The following is a 15207-nucleotide window of genomic DNA, read 5'->3' as shown; positions in this document are numbered from 1 at the left end:
TTCAATAATTTTATTTTTAAAATTTTTGTTGTTGTTTGGAATATTATTGCTTTACAGTGCTGTGTTAGAAGAATTTCATGTAAATAGAATCATATAGTATGTAGCTTCCAGAATTGCCTTTTTCATTATACATAATTTCTTTGTGATTGATTCAAGTTATTGTATATATCTATACTTTATTCCCTTTTATTTATGAGTAGTAGTCCATGGTGTGAGTACACCACAATTCTTTTTAAACCATTCACCCATTGAAGGACATTTGTGTTGCTTCTAGTTTTTGGCTATTATCAGTAAAGCTGATAAGAAGCATTCATACAGATTTCTTTGTGAACTTGAGTGTTGTTTCTCAGGGATAAATATTCAGAAGTTCAGTTGTTAGGTTGTTTTGTAATGGTATGCCTGGTTTTGTAGGAAATGGCCAAACTATTTTCCAGAGTGACTGTATCGTTTTACATTCCTACAAACAATGGCATGAGTGACCTAGAATCCCTGCCTTCTTCCCAGCATTTGGTGTTAGCACCAATTTTAAAATTTTAGCTTTTCTGATAGATATTTAGAGGTATCTCATTGTTTTAAGTATCACTTCTGTAGTCACTAATGATGTTGGACATCTTTTCATATGCTTGTTTGCCACATGTAGATCTCCTTTAATGTCTTTGGCTCATTTTCTTGTTGGATTGTGTGAATTAACTTTTTTTTTTCTTTTTTACTGTTGACTTTTGAGAGTTCTTTATATATGCTGGTACTAAGCCTTTGCCAGATATGTAGTTTGCAAATGTTTTCTCATACTTTGTACTTTGCCTTTTTATTATTTAAGCAGGTCTTTCTTAAAGCAAAAGCTTTTAATTTTGAGGTACAATTTATCAATATTTTATAGATTCTAATTTTGGTGTCAAGCCTAAGAACTCTTTGCCAAGTCCTAGATCTGAAAGGTTTATGTTCTGCTATTTTTTATAAGTTTTATTTTTATATTTTAGTCCATGATCCATTTTGAGTTAGTTTTTATATAAAGTGTGAGTTTCTTTCTTTCTTTTTTTTTTTTTTTTTGACCTATGGATAACTAATTATACTTTTGTTAGACGAGCTACTATTATTCCACTATTGAATTGCTCTTGTACTTTTTCCCAAAAGTCATTTGAATGTTACCAGCTACTCAATATTGTTTTAGCCCCATTCTTATTTTGGGGTGCATGTACTATTGCCTTGCCATGTCCCTGACTCACTTTCATAGCATGTTTTTACTACCAGCTTCTTAAGTGGTCCATTCTCTTCTTTTCCCAGTGTCACGTGTTTGGGAGACTAATGAGATTGGAACAGTTCAAAGTTTTGGTCAGGCATAGGCCACTAGCTGGCTTCTGGATGATCTGTTCTCGTCAAGTGTCACTGTCTACCTCCCACCAACTATGGTTAAGAGGAGGACCGTGTCCTAGAGGACTAGGACACTTAAGGGACGGGGGTTATAAGCAAGCAGATTGTAGTAAGTGAGCTGTGATCTGGTTAGGAAGTGACAGCATTACTTAAATATTATCTGTCAATATCCAAGAGGTTCTTTAAATGAAAAGCATCATCTTTTTTCATTTTCTCATTTGTGAAACAGAGGAAGTGACATTTTTACATTTGCTCTCTGAGTGTTGGATAACTTAACCCTGAGATAGTGAAAAGAAATTACAATGCCTTATTATGCATTGGAACCCATAAAGTGTAATACTTTTCTAACCAGAATTTTAATATTCACCAGGGTCTTGAAATAATGCTTTATTCTTTGTCTTGCTCCCTGCCTACAGTAGAGTGCTAGAAACATATTTGGAAGTTATTATGACAAGAGATGTAATTTTAAGAAGAACATCAGTGTAAAGTATGTTAACTAAGTTTTTTGGTGTAATGAGATGCAGCAGAATCATAAAGGAATGTGTTCATTTTTGCAGCAGTGAGTTTCTGTTACATGGAACAGAAGGCAAAGTTCATGTTTACTATTGCAAATGGATATCATAAACGGATAGTTCTTCATGAATTTTGTTGATTGAATTTCTTTGGCTGATGACAAAGGTACTAAAAACTAATGCAAAGAGAGATCTGATAGCAGGAATTAATTTTTTTTGTTTACTTAATTATCCACTTTTGTATATTGCTAGCCAACTCTAAGCCTACAGACAGAATCCCCAATATACTCATGAATCCCCTGATTTATTACAGAAAGGGAAAATATAATTTTGGCTTGAATTAGAAAGGAAGTGAGGAGAGTTATAATTTTTAGTCAGTAAAGATCTACTTTTCCCCTGATTTTTTTTCTGGCCTCAAAGATATACTAAGTCCAGTTTGTATTTTGGGTAGTTAATAAATGAAGAGGGTAGGGAAAGGGTATTCTGTTGACAAGTAATAGTGTTCTGTGAAGTTATGTGGGTAGGTAACTAGATGGGGTGAATTGCTGTTCCTAACTGTGATGAAGGTTTCTTGAGACTGATGATGGAAAATGAAGGAATAAAAGTCAACAGATTATGTCAACTGCTTTTTCCAAAGATTACGTTTTATATACATTGCTGTGTATAAAATAGATAAATAATGAAAACCTACTGTAGAGTGCAGGGAAAGAAAAGAAGGTGCTCTCTGTAGGACATCCATTACGTTAACCTTAAAAATACAATCCAATATGTACTTTAGGTGCAGAAAAATACTGTTTGATCCCATTTATGCAAGATAACTAGAATAGACAAATTCATAGATTTAGAAAGTGCATTGGTGGATGCCAGGGGTCAGGGGGTGGTGGGGGAGGGAGGAATGGGACTTAGTGTTTAATGGGGACAGTTTCAGTTTAGGAAGGTGAAAAATTCGGGAGATAGATGATGGTGAGTGTTGTACAGCAATGTGAATGTGCTTAATGCACAGCTAAATATGGGTAAAATAGTATGTTTTATATTATGTGACTTTTACCACAATAAAAACATAAAAAAAAAAAAAAGGCAATTAAGACAGACAGATACCCACAATAACTGGCTTTGAAACTAAGGTCAGTGTTTCACTTTCCCGGTTAAGAACAGATAGGTCAGTTGAAATGCCTTCTAGGAGAGCGATAGATTAGGATTTTGGGATTAGTATACACACACACACACACACACACACACACACACACACACACAACCATATATAAAATAGATAACCAAGAAGGACCTACTGTATAGCACAGGGAGCTCTACTCAGTATTCTGTAATAATGTATATGGGAACAAAATCTGAAAAATAATGAATTCATGTATCTATATAACTGAATCACTATGCTGTATGCCCGAAACACACAACATTGGAAATCAACTATACTCCAGTTAATTTAAAAGAAAAAAAAGATCATGTCTGTATGTTTCATCTGAAGTCCCGAAGTACCATGGGGGAAATTCTTTTACTGGCTGTTTGTGCTGCTGTGATTTGCATCACCGCTTCCATGGACACCCTACTTTGTTATCTTATTTTCACTTGCCTGGACCATTATACAAGCCACACCCTTTCCTCTTCCCAGTCCCCCCACTCCAGTATATACTCTCTTCAACCTCGAAGAAGAGGTTTGATCAGGTCTCTCTCGTGCTCATGAATTTACACAAGCTCTGTAAGGTTTATTGATTAAAACCCAGCTTCCTTAACCTGGAAGCTGTTAAAGGATCAAAGCCATTTTTTTTTTCCTGACTGTAGTTTCAGTATTTCCTTTATTTAACCTGTGTTCTTATCAATCCATTTATTTTATCTGATCCATTTATTCAGTTCCCACTCTGCTCTCTCATGGATCCTTTTTTTTTAACCTTCCTACATCTTTGCATCTGCAAAGACTGTCTTATCCAGCCAGCCAGATGCTTATCAACTCATTTGAGACCTCTGATACCCTTCAAAGATCTTGAGGAGCTATTCTTTGTAGGTCTGGGGATTTTCCCCAGTGTTTACCTTCTTATTTCCACTTTGATCTAATTATCTGAGTCTCCATTTTATTGTGAAATTCCTGGAGATCTGTTGTCTGCCTTTTCCTTTTTTTCTCTCCAATACCTCACTTCTAATGTCACCAATATTTGTATTGCATGCCCTAAGGCAAGTGACAGTTTATCTCTGGTCTTGACCAGATCAGGTGCCTGGACACTTTACCAGAATTCAGACTCACCATTCCTCTGCCTCCAGTCTGGAAGGATGATTGACACTAATGCCTTGTGCCTGCTGATCTGCTTTGTCATTTGTCCTTCAACAAATATTTACTGATTACCTACTCTCTGCTGGGCACTGGAGACTTAGTGCTGGGCCAAACAGTAGATATGACTCTACTTTCTAAGGAGGTCAGGAAATGCTTTCTTGAGAATTCTCCAAGGCATGTCACCATCCCTAAGACTGTGTACTAGCTCTGAATTGTGACTAATTCACAGAATATGGCAGATCTTTCTGAATAGTTGTTAGAGAAGGGCTTTCTCTTCTAGCCTTGGGCCTTTGGTCTTGCCCCAGGTCTTTTCCTTAGATATTAAAATATTGACCAGGTTTTGGTGATCTAGTGTCTAATATTTGAATTCTAATATCTACCACTTGTGCTGGGCTTCCCTGGTGGCTCAGAGGTTAAAGCGTCTGCCTGCAATGCGGGAGACCTGGGTTCAATCCCTGGATTGGGAAGATCCCCTGGAGAAGAAAATGGCAACCCACTGCAGTATTCTTGCCTGGAGAATCCCATGGATGGAGGAGCCTGGTGGGCTACAGTCCACAGGGTCGCAAAGAGTCGGACATGACTGAGCGACTTAACTAACTAACTGACCACTTGTGTTATTTGTTCCTTTATCAAGACCAACTCTAGGTGACCTGAGGAACTCGGAACTCTTTGTATGTTTTCTTTTGATCCCTAGATGTCAGTGAATACAATTAAAATGTATTCAAAAGCATCTAACTTAGTCTTAAATTTATAATATACACAAAATATGGTAGGGGCAAGTAGGAGTGGTAGAAATATGTTGCGTGGTTTATGTGGTAGTGTTTTGTTAGTATTAAGAATGGTATGTAATTAAAATTTTAAGAAATAAATTATTTATTTGCTGGTATTTTTTTAGTAGTTAGTATGTGGCAAGCACCATGCTAAAAGTTACCATATGCATTACCTCATTTAATAATTTAAACCTTTGGAAAAACTGTGAACATACCTTTCATTGATCACGTATAATACTTCCTTGGGCTTTTCACAATTTGACCTATGGTTTCTTACTCAGACTTACTTTCCACTCTCTTTGAATCCTTGTGACAAGCATATTCCTGACTATTTTGTGTACTGTATTAATATATTTTTTTTCCTTTCTCTAGAATTCATTCTTTTCAAAATCCTACACTTGTGATTGTTCTCTCTTCAAGATACTACAGTCAGTCTATACTGAATATGATTTTTGGCCCTGTTCTTAAATAAAGTAGATGTTCAGCAAATATTAGTTAAACATCAGATGCTTTGGGTGGATTTGCTAACATCTCATTTATGCTAAGACATTCTGTAACAGCCAAATAATCAATGAGATTTAAGATGGTTCATTGCTCTTCATCCTGCCATCTTAAAGAACTAACCAGAGTGAAACAAGATCTTCTCTAAATCATATGATCATTAAGAATCACTAGTACTTATTCTGAGAACTTTCCATGATTTAAGAAGATTTTAAATTGTGTTTGAATAAAGCAGGTTCTAGGAAGTCTAGTATATAGCTATTTGCACCACTAGGTACTCAATTTTTTGAATGAATGGATCCTATAAGATAGAAACTATTATTATGATTTTAAAAATGGGATGCCTGAGACACCAAGAAGTTAGATACCTTGCCTGGGTGGCACAAAATAGCAAGCAACAGAGCTGACACCTTAACTGATATGTCTTTGAGGCCTGGCGATGTTTCCAACTCTGTCAATAGTTAATCCAGATAAAACTGTAAAGGGAGTATCATTTGATATTTAATTTCATTATTACTCTTTTGCATGTTATACATCTAGGAATACCTAGACTCCCAAATATTGTGATTAGTGAGTGTAGAAAAATATTAATGTCATATTTGACATGCTGGTGCATGTATCTTGTAAAAAAGTACATGTTAAATGCCTAAAATCACAGGTTGTTTTGTAGAAAAAATAGGACTAAATTTATTTAGAAACAAATTTTCAAAATCTGTTTATAAATCTAATTGCTAAAAGCTTTGCTTGAACTTTACAGTACCTTCTCCTCAGAATAATTGAAAAAAAAAACTTCTTCCAAATGGTCAACAGTTGCTTTTTTTTTTTTTTTCACTTTTTAAAATGTTACTAAGAACACACATGCCAGATTTCATTTAACTGCATTTTTATGGTTCAGTCATTAACCTACTGAAAAAAAGTAGCTTAAATGGAAACACTGACATAAACCTTATTACACTGGCTCCAATGTGTTGCTATCATAAAGTATCCATCTTCTATATGTGTATGTTTTCATAGGATACTATTGAAAAGGTAATGGAAAATTAATGTTGCAATGGAGAATTTGATTCTTTGTATATATATTTAAACACTCTAGCACAGTGCATGTTTACAACATCAAGCAGTTTATTTGGAAGTAAGGTTTATCATAAATTTTATGATATTTAATACATATTTTACAACTGGCCATATATTATTTCTGCTCCCTATTTTGAAGTTTATCTCATTTTTTTGACAAAATATTTCTTATGTGTCTCTCCTTGGACTGGTACCATACTATTTTTAATAGGTCTAAAATAAGAAAAATAAGTCTTAGGTGATCAATACACTATCCCTTACAGATCATTTTTCTGATTAAATTTGAAAATGTACTCTGCCATGGTGGGATAGTGTGTCAAATGGTAGAAATAACTGAGCATGAAATAATTTAAAAACATCATCATCGAAAGGCAGCCTTCTTACTGCTTATGGAAATGTAAATTGATGCTGAAGCTGAAGCTCCAATACTTGGCCACCTGATGCAAAGAGCTGACTCACTGGAAAAGACCCTGATGCTGGGAAAGATTGAAGGCAGGAGGAGAAGGTGACGACAGAGGATAAGATGGTTGGGTGGCATCACCAACTCAATGGACATGAGTTTGAGCAAACTCTGGCATATGGTGAAGGACGGGGAAGCCTGGCGTGCTGCAGTTCATGGGGTCACAAAGAGTTGGACAAGACTGTGCGATTGAACAAATAGCAGCAGACACTGTGGAGAATAGTATGGAGGTTTCTTAAAAAGCTAAAATAGAGTTACCATATGATCCAGCAACCCCACTCCTGGGTATGTGGCTCTAATTTGAAAAGATAAATGCACCCCAATGTTCATAGCACCACTGTTTATAATAGCCAAGACATGAAAATAAACTAAATGTCCATCAGTAGACGAATGAATAAAGATGTTGTGTATATATACAATGGAATATTACTCAACCATAAAAAAGAATGAAATAATGTTATTTGAAGCAAGACAGATGGACCTAGAGGTTATTATTACTTACTAAGTGAAGTAAGATAGAGAAAAATATCATGATATCACTTATATGTATATATCACTTACATATATATATGTATATGTTCTTTTTCATGTTCTTTTCCATTAAGGTTAGTATTATAAGATATTGAATAAAGTTCCCTGTGTTATATAGTAAGTCCTTGTTGTTCATATTTTATATATAGTAGTGTGAAATGTTAATCCCAAATCCAAATTTAACCCTCTCACCCTTTCCCCTTTGGTAACCATAAATTTGTTCCTTATGTCTATTTCTGTTTTGTAAAAAAAGTTCAGTTGTATCATTATTTTAGAGAACAGTGAAAAAGCCAGCGTAAAACTCAACATTCAAAAATGAAGATCATGGCATCTGGTGCCATCATTTCATGGCAAATAGATGGAGAAACAATGGAAACAGTGACGGACTTTATTTTCTTGGGCTCCAGAATCACTATGGATGGTGACTGCAGCCATGAAATTAAAAGATGCTTCCTCCTTGGAAGAAAAGCTATGACAAACCTAGACAGCATATTAAAAAACAGAGACAGTACTTTGCCAACAAAAGTCTGTATAGTCAAATCTATGGTTTTTCCAGTAGTCATGTACAGATGTGAGAATTGGACCATAAAGAATGCTGAGCACTGAAGAATTGATGCTTTTGAACTGTGGTGTTGGAGAAGACTCTCGAGAGCCCCTTGAACTGCAAGGAGATCAAACCAGTCAAGCCTAAAGGAAATCAACCCTGGCTATTCATTGGAAGGACTGATGCTGAAGCTGAAGCTCTAGTACTTTGGCCACCTGATGCAAAGAACCGACTCATTGGTAAAGACCCTGATCCTGGGAAAGATGGAAGGCAGGAGGAGAAGGGGACAACAGAGGACAAGTTGGTTGGATGGCATCACCAACTTAATGGACATGAGTTTGAGCAAACTCTGGAAGATGGAGAAGGACAAGGAAGCCTGCGATGCTGCAGTCCACAGGGTCACAAAGAGTCGGACACGGTTGAGTGATTGAACAACAAAACAACATATATGTGTGTGTGTGTCCCTGTGGCTCAGCTGGTAAAGAATCTACCTGCAACGTGGGAGACCTGAGTTTGATTTCTGGGTTGGGAAGATCCCCTGGAGAAGGGAAAGACTACCCATTCCAGTATTCTGGCCTGGAGAATTCCATGGACTCTATAGTCCATGGGGTTGCAAAGGGTTAGACATGACTGAGTGACTTTCACATTCATATATATATGAATCACTTTATTGTATACCTGAAACATTGTATATCAACTATACTTCAATAAAAAGTCAAACACACATTAAAAATAGATATCATCATCCTCCTTCTCCTTGTCCTTATGGCATGGTCAGAGAAACTTGCCTATGTAGTTTTCATAGAGAAGGGAATCACGGTGTAGGGAATTGAATCAGTAGAGATGGCAACAGAAGTGTGGGAACATATGCAAGTCTGTGAGGTAATTTCTTTTTATACATACTTGATAGAAGTGTAGATGTGTGGAACAGTAGTAAATATGGAAGAATTTTGTGACTTGAGACTATAATAACTGTCTTATCAATCTAATCATCTTACTTATCAATTTGTGAATCTTGAGAAGAAACGAGTACTTTCCCTCTAGACCTAGAGCTTCTACCACATTGTAGGCAGTTTTCAAGAAGGGGGTTGAGAGCATTGATGTTTTGAAACTGTGTGCCTGTTGACAGATTACCTATCTGTGCTTCAGTTTTCATACTGGTAAAATGGAGATAATATAATAATATTGTCTAGCTAAAAAGGTTGCTGAGAGGCTTACAAGAGTCATTACATAATAAGAATTTAAAAAATTTTACTATTATTATTATTATTTAAATAGCCAGAAGATTTAAGTCACTTTGAGAAGAGTGGCAAAGCAGAGCCAAATAGTCTTGGGTTCTTGTCTTGGTTTCTTATTTGTGTTCAGCAAAGCTGTTGTACTCTCTGAGACCTGATTTTTCTTACAAGTAAAGTGGGAATAGTCATACATATTTTGCAGGCTTGTTGAAAGAATATTATGAATGTAAATTACCAAGCAAAGAGTCAGATCCAATACTGAGTGCTTGATGAATGAGGCCATTATAATTATTTACCAAAAAAAAAAAAGAAAAAAACCACAGTTATAATCAGATTGAGTGCCTAAGGACACTACGTCTTTACAAAGTAGCATTACTTTACTCAGGAACATAAAGAACAAAGGGTAGTGTTCTCCAGAATTCATGTAGTTGACATTACATCTCAGCCAAAAGAAATATATTGCAGAGAAAGTGGTTGTAAATGCTATGTTCTATTTATACATGATGAGGGTGTTGTGAACTCTGGAGCCACATTTTAAATATCTTGTGTGTGAGGGCTTTCTTGTTTCTTACCTTATAAAATGTTCTTGTTTTAAATGTCTCAAAGTGCATGTAAACATATATAAGCTAGCCCCAAACACTTATAATAAAATAAGCAAAATCTTCTAGACCAGACCATTTTCTTTCTTTTTCACTGTTTTATTGTAATCCTCCTATCAGGATTTCACGTTTGATCTTAAAATCACAGAATTTAATAGCTGGAAGGGATCAGTCTAACACCCTAAATTTGTTTGTCAAGGGTCTGTGACCTGACAAGTTCAAGTGATTGCCTTAGGCCATAGAGTAAGTTAGTAGTGAATCCTGGTCTCTTGTCTGGAAGACAACATTCAGGGGTGAGAAATCACGCTGGATCAGGACAGAATTGAAGCTTTTATTATTTAGGAGTGGTGGTATTGGGGCCTTACAAAGTGTAGTCCGCATATGTGTGTGACATTCAGCAGAGAAAGAAAGATGGCTGAAAGAAAAGATTGGATAAGGCTGGTGCTGAGGACCCTTATTTGGTGGCAGAGGCTGACCCATGCATTCTAAGGCATCTTATGATCTCAGTTATGGTCAGGTATTATTATCTAACGGCTTCCCATGTGGTACTAGTGGTAAAGAAACAACCTGCCAATGCAGGAAACATAAAATACATGGGTTTGATCCCAGCGTTGGGAAGATCCCCTGGAGGAGGGCATGGCAACCCCCTCCAGCATTCTTGCCTGGAAAATTCCATGGTCAGAGAAGCCTGGAGGGCTATAGTCCATGAGGTCACAAAGACTCGGACACTACTCAAGTGACTTAGCACACACGTAGCATGCAATATTATCTAAGGATGTCAGGTTGAAACAGAAAGGCAAGCATCAGGTAAATATCTCAGCAGTGGGCTGTGAAAAGAAGAGAAGCAAAAAGAAAGGAGAAAAGGAAAGATATATCCATTTGAATGCAGAGTTCCAAAGAATAGCAAGGAGAGATAAGAAAGCCTTCCTCAGGGATCAATGCAAAGAAACAGAGGAAAACAACAGAATGGGAAAGACTAGAGATTTCTTCAAGAAAATGAGAGATACCAAGGGAACATTTCATGCAAAGATGGGCTCAATAAAGTACAGAAATGGTATGGAAGCATACCATTTAGTATGCTTCTGCATACTAACAGAAGCAGAAGATATTAAGAAGAGGTGGCAAGAAGACACAGAAGAACTCCAAGTAATAAAAATAAATGAAAAAAAAAAAAAAGAGAAGAACTATACAAAAAAGATCTTCACGACCCAGATAATCATGGTGGTGTTATCACTCACACTCACCTAGAGCAAGACATCCTGGAATGTGAAGTCAAGTGGGTCTTAGAAAGCATCACTACAAGCAAAGCTAGTGGAGGTGATGGAATTCCAGTTGAGCTATTTCAAATCCTAAAAGATGATGCTGTGAATATGTTGTATTCAATAGGTCAGCAAATTTGGAAAATTCATCAGTGGGCCACAGAACTGGAAAAGGTCAGTTTTCATTCCAATCCCTAAGAAAGGCAATGCCAAAGAATGCTCAAACTAACACACAATTGCACTCATCTCACACGCTAGTAAAGTGATGCTCAAAATTTTCCAAGCCAGGCTTTAGCAATACGTGAACTGTGAACTTCCAGATGTTCAAACTGGTTTTAGAAAAGGCAGAGGAACCAGAGATCAAATTGCCAACATCTGCTGGATCATCAAAAAAGCAAGAGAGTTCCAGAAAAACATCTATTTCTGCTTTATTGATTGTGCCAAAGCCTTTGACTGTGTGGATCACAATAAACTGTGGAAAATTCTGAAGGAAATGGGAATACCAGACCACCTGACCTGTCTCTTGAGAAACCTGTATGCAGGTCAGGAAGCAATAGTTAGAACTGGACATGGAACAACAGACTGGTTCCAAATAGGAAAAGGAGTACGTCAAGGCTGTATATTGTTACCCTGCTTATTTAACTTACATACAGAGTACATCATGAGAAATGCTGGGCTGGAGGAAGCACAAGCTGGAATGAAGATTGCTAGGAGAAATATCAGTAACCTCAGATATGCAGATGACACTACCCTTATGGAAGAAAGTGGAGAAGAACTAAAGAGCCTCTTGATGAAAGTGAAAGAGGAGAGTGAAAAAGTTGGCTTAAAGCTCAACATTCAGAAAACTAAGATCATGGCATCTGGTCCCATCACTTCATGGCAACTAGATGGGGAAATGGTGGAAACAGTGGCTGACTTTATTTTCTTGGGCTCCAAAATCACTGCAGATGTGATTACAGCCATGAAATTAAAAGACGCTTACTACTTGAAAGGAAAGTTATGACCAACCTAGACAGCATATTAAAAAGCAGAGACATTACTTTGCCAACAAAAGTCCGTCTAGTCAAAGCTATGGGTTTTCCAGTGGTCATGTATGGATGTGAGAGTTGGACTATCAAGAAAGCTGAGTGCCAAAGAATTGATGCTTTTGAACTGTGGTGTTGGAGAAGACTCTTGAGAGTCCCTTGGACTGCAAGGAGATCCAACCAGTTCATCCTAAAAGAGATCAGTTGGGTGTTCACTGGAAGGACTGATGTTGAAGCTGAAACTCCAGTACTTTGGCCACCTATGCAAAGAGCTGACTCATTTGAAAAGACCGTGATGCTGGGAAAGATTGAGGGCAGAAGGAGAAGGGGACGACAGAGGATGAGAAGGTTGGATGGCATCACCGACTCAATGAAATGAATGTAGCATAGAGTCTGTCATGAGTAGTAATCAGTTAGGAAAGAGTAATCATCACTATAATCCCAAGTGATCAGGCTCTTTTATCGTGGTATCTGTTATAGGGAGAAAATTCTATCCCTTGTGAAAGTGCTTAGAAGATGTACTAGGTTAGTAGGTTCTCAGAGTCCTATCAAAGTCACTGTCAATTTAGGATAACATTCTAGTCTGAACAGATAAAAGGGGTACTTAGTAGAGAAATTGAGGCAGAAACAGATTCCTTTAGCAGGACAACAAGGTGGGTATTTAGTATTTTTAAAGAATGCAGCATAGGGAATATTGTGCTTTCCTGCGTTTGCAAGTGAGCTGGGTACATCTCAGACTCAAGAGATTCAGAGTGTAAGACAAATTTCACTGACTGTGCTGACTAGATTCAAAGATCGTTGGTGGCCTTCCCTCCTGGTTAGTATCTATTGTTATTAGCTACTTTAAAACTTACTCATGGTTAGTAAACATCTTCTTTTAGATATGTCCTTTTCTAAAGACTTTTTGTTGTTGTTGTTTTTGTCTTTGCTGCTCCAAAATGCATTTTTAATTGATACGATGAGTGCCTACAGCTTTATTCACGGTTTAGTTTTAAAATTCTGCTCCACGTGTCAATAAGACCATTTAAAAATCCATTTGAACTCCAGAAAGACAGAAGACATTTCATTTCTATTAGCCCTCTCTTTTCTCCCTTTATCCCCAAGATCATAAGATTTTATGTTGGACTTTTGAGAGTATATTATTCATATTTGTCTCCCCATGCCTAATGTATTACTCAGAAGTTATGATAGGTGAATGTTAGACATGTACTGAATGAATGAATGTTGGTGGCTTGGATAAATATTCTGGGACAAACAATAACTTATTGACCTTTGGATGTTTTGTGGCATGTGCTGAATGCTCTTTTAGTTGTCTTCCTAAGAGCACCTATTTGAGCAAATAAAATAATATCTATGAAATTCTTTATAAATTATAATATGCTCTGCTAAAAGAAGGCCTTGTCACTAATTTTATTATTATCTTGGGAACCTGGAAAGAGCACACCCTCTGAGTAAGGACCCAAGTCTAGGAGTAAGGACAGTACTGAAATAGACCAACCGTAACAAACTCAATTATTGATGAAATCAAGGTGAGCTTTCAAGTAATTCAGCGTTTCTTTCAAAACTCAACAGAAACTGCAGATTTTATAGGAAATGAACATAATCCAGAGGTTTTGAAATGTAAGCTTTATAATGTTTGGTAGATACATTTGTAGATATGTGAAAAAGCTGGAAGAAATGACTGATAAGAAAGATAAAAAATAATCAACTGAATCAGACACAGAGATGATCCGAAAACTGGAATTAATAGACAGGGACTTCTGTTTGCTGTACTGTGGATCTTGTGGAATAGTGTTGGGTTAACCAAAAAGTTCATTTAGGTTTTTCTGTAACATCTTGTTGAAAAACTGGAACAAACTTTTTGGCTAACCCAAATAGCACACCACCCAGCTCTCTCTCTTTCTCTCTTTTTTTTTCCCCCTCAATGTCCCTCAGAGTATACTGTGACCTGTAAGTTCTCTGAGACAAGTGAGATGGAAACCTTGTCCCTCAGGCAGCCTTTTGAAAATCCTGCACATTGGATGTACATTTTGGTCTTCTTTTTTGCTCTCTGGTAGGAAGCCAGCAGCTGGGGAGATTTTTCCCAATAATGATGCAATGGAGGGAGGGGTATAGAAAATGAGTGCCACAAATTTTCTTATTGGCTTTGATGTGGCTGGTTTCACACTCACCTGGGGACCTGGGATTCAGGAGCCTCTTAACCATTTTCTGGATTTCTTACAAAGGGAATTGGTCTATACATTGTTGTTGGGGGAAGAGGGTCTGGGGCTTCCTATTCTGCCATCTTGTTGATGTCATCCTACATCCCACCTGGTGAGATCTTAGTGATTCATCCCTATTACTGCTTTATTAATTATTATTATTAATAATAGTATTTTATAATTAATAAATAATAGTGTTTTAGACTCACTCATATATATTAATAGTGTTAATAGTGTTTTATAATAGTGTTTTAGATCACTCATATATATTTTTTTGTCTCACTATTCCCTTTTGTATCTCATTCTTTCTAGGTTTTAATTTTCTTCTTTATAAAGCATATTTTTAAAGAAATTGCTTTGGTGAGGATCTGGTGGTGATAAACTCTGACTTTATTAGTCTGAAAATGACATTATTTCAAGATTATTCTTTAAGAATATTTCATCTTAGTTGTGAAATCCTATGTTGACATAGTTTCTATTTCTCAGCACTATCTGACTTCTCAGCACTATCCCCTGACTTCTATTATTGCTCTAGAGGTTTCTGCTACCAGTATAAATGACATTGTTAAAAATGACAGATAACCTCTTGGATGATTTTAATATCCTTACTTTTTTTTTATATCCTTCAGTTTTATTGTTGTTTATTTAAATGTACATTTCTTCTTATTTATCCCATTTGGGATCCATTGAGCTTACAGAATTAATTCTGGATATTTCTCAGACATTATTTTTTTCATATATAGCTTTTCCCACATTTTCTCTATTCTGTCTATAACTCCATGATGTTTATCTATAACTAGATGTTTTAATTTTAACCTCCTTGTCTCTTTCTATCACTTTTATATTT

The 15207-nt window shown here is 36.5% G+C and overlaps 1 protein-coding gene across 4 annotated transcripts in view; it reads left to right on the top strand.

Annotated features, from left to right (window-relative positions):
• SUGCT (succinyl-CoA:glutarate-CoA transferase) overlaps positions 1–15207 on the top strand; it is a 742548-nt gene that overhangs the window by 242934 nt on the left and 484407 nt on the right. The window lies entirely within an intron of this gene.

This window comes from Cervus canadensis, chromosome 3 (genome assembly GCF_019320065.1).
Source record: "Cervus canadensis isolate Bull #8, Minnesota chromosome 3, ASM1932006v1, whole genome shotgun sequence".
Classification (NCBI taxonomy): Eukaryota; Metazoa; Chordata; class Mammalia; order Artiodactyla; family Cervidae; genus Cervus; species Cervus canadensis.
This window is presented reverse-complemented; position numbering and strand designations above follow the sequence as displayed.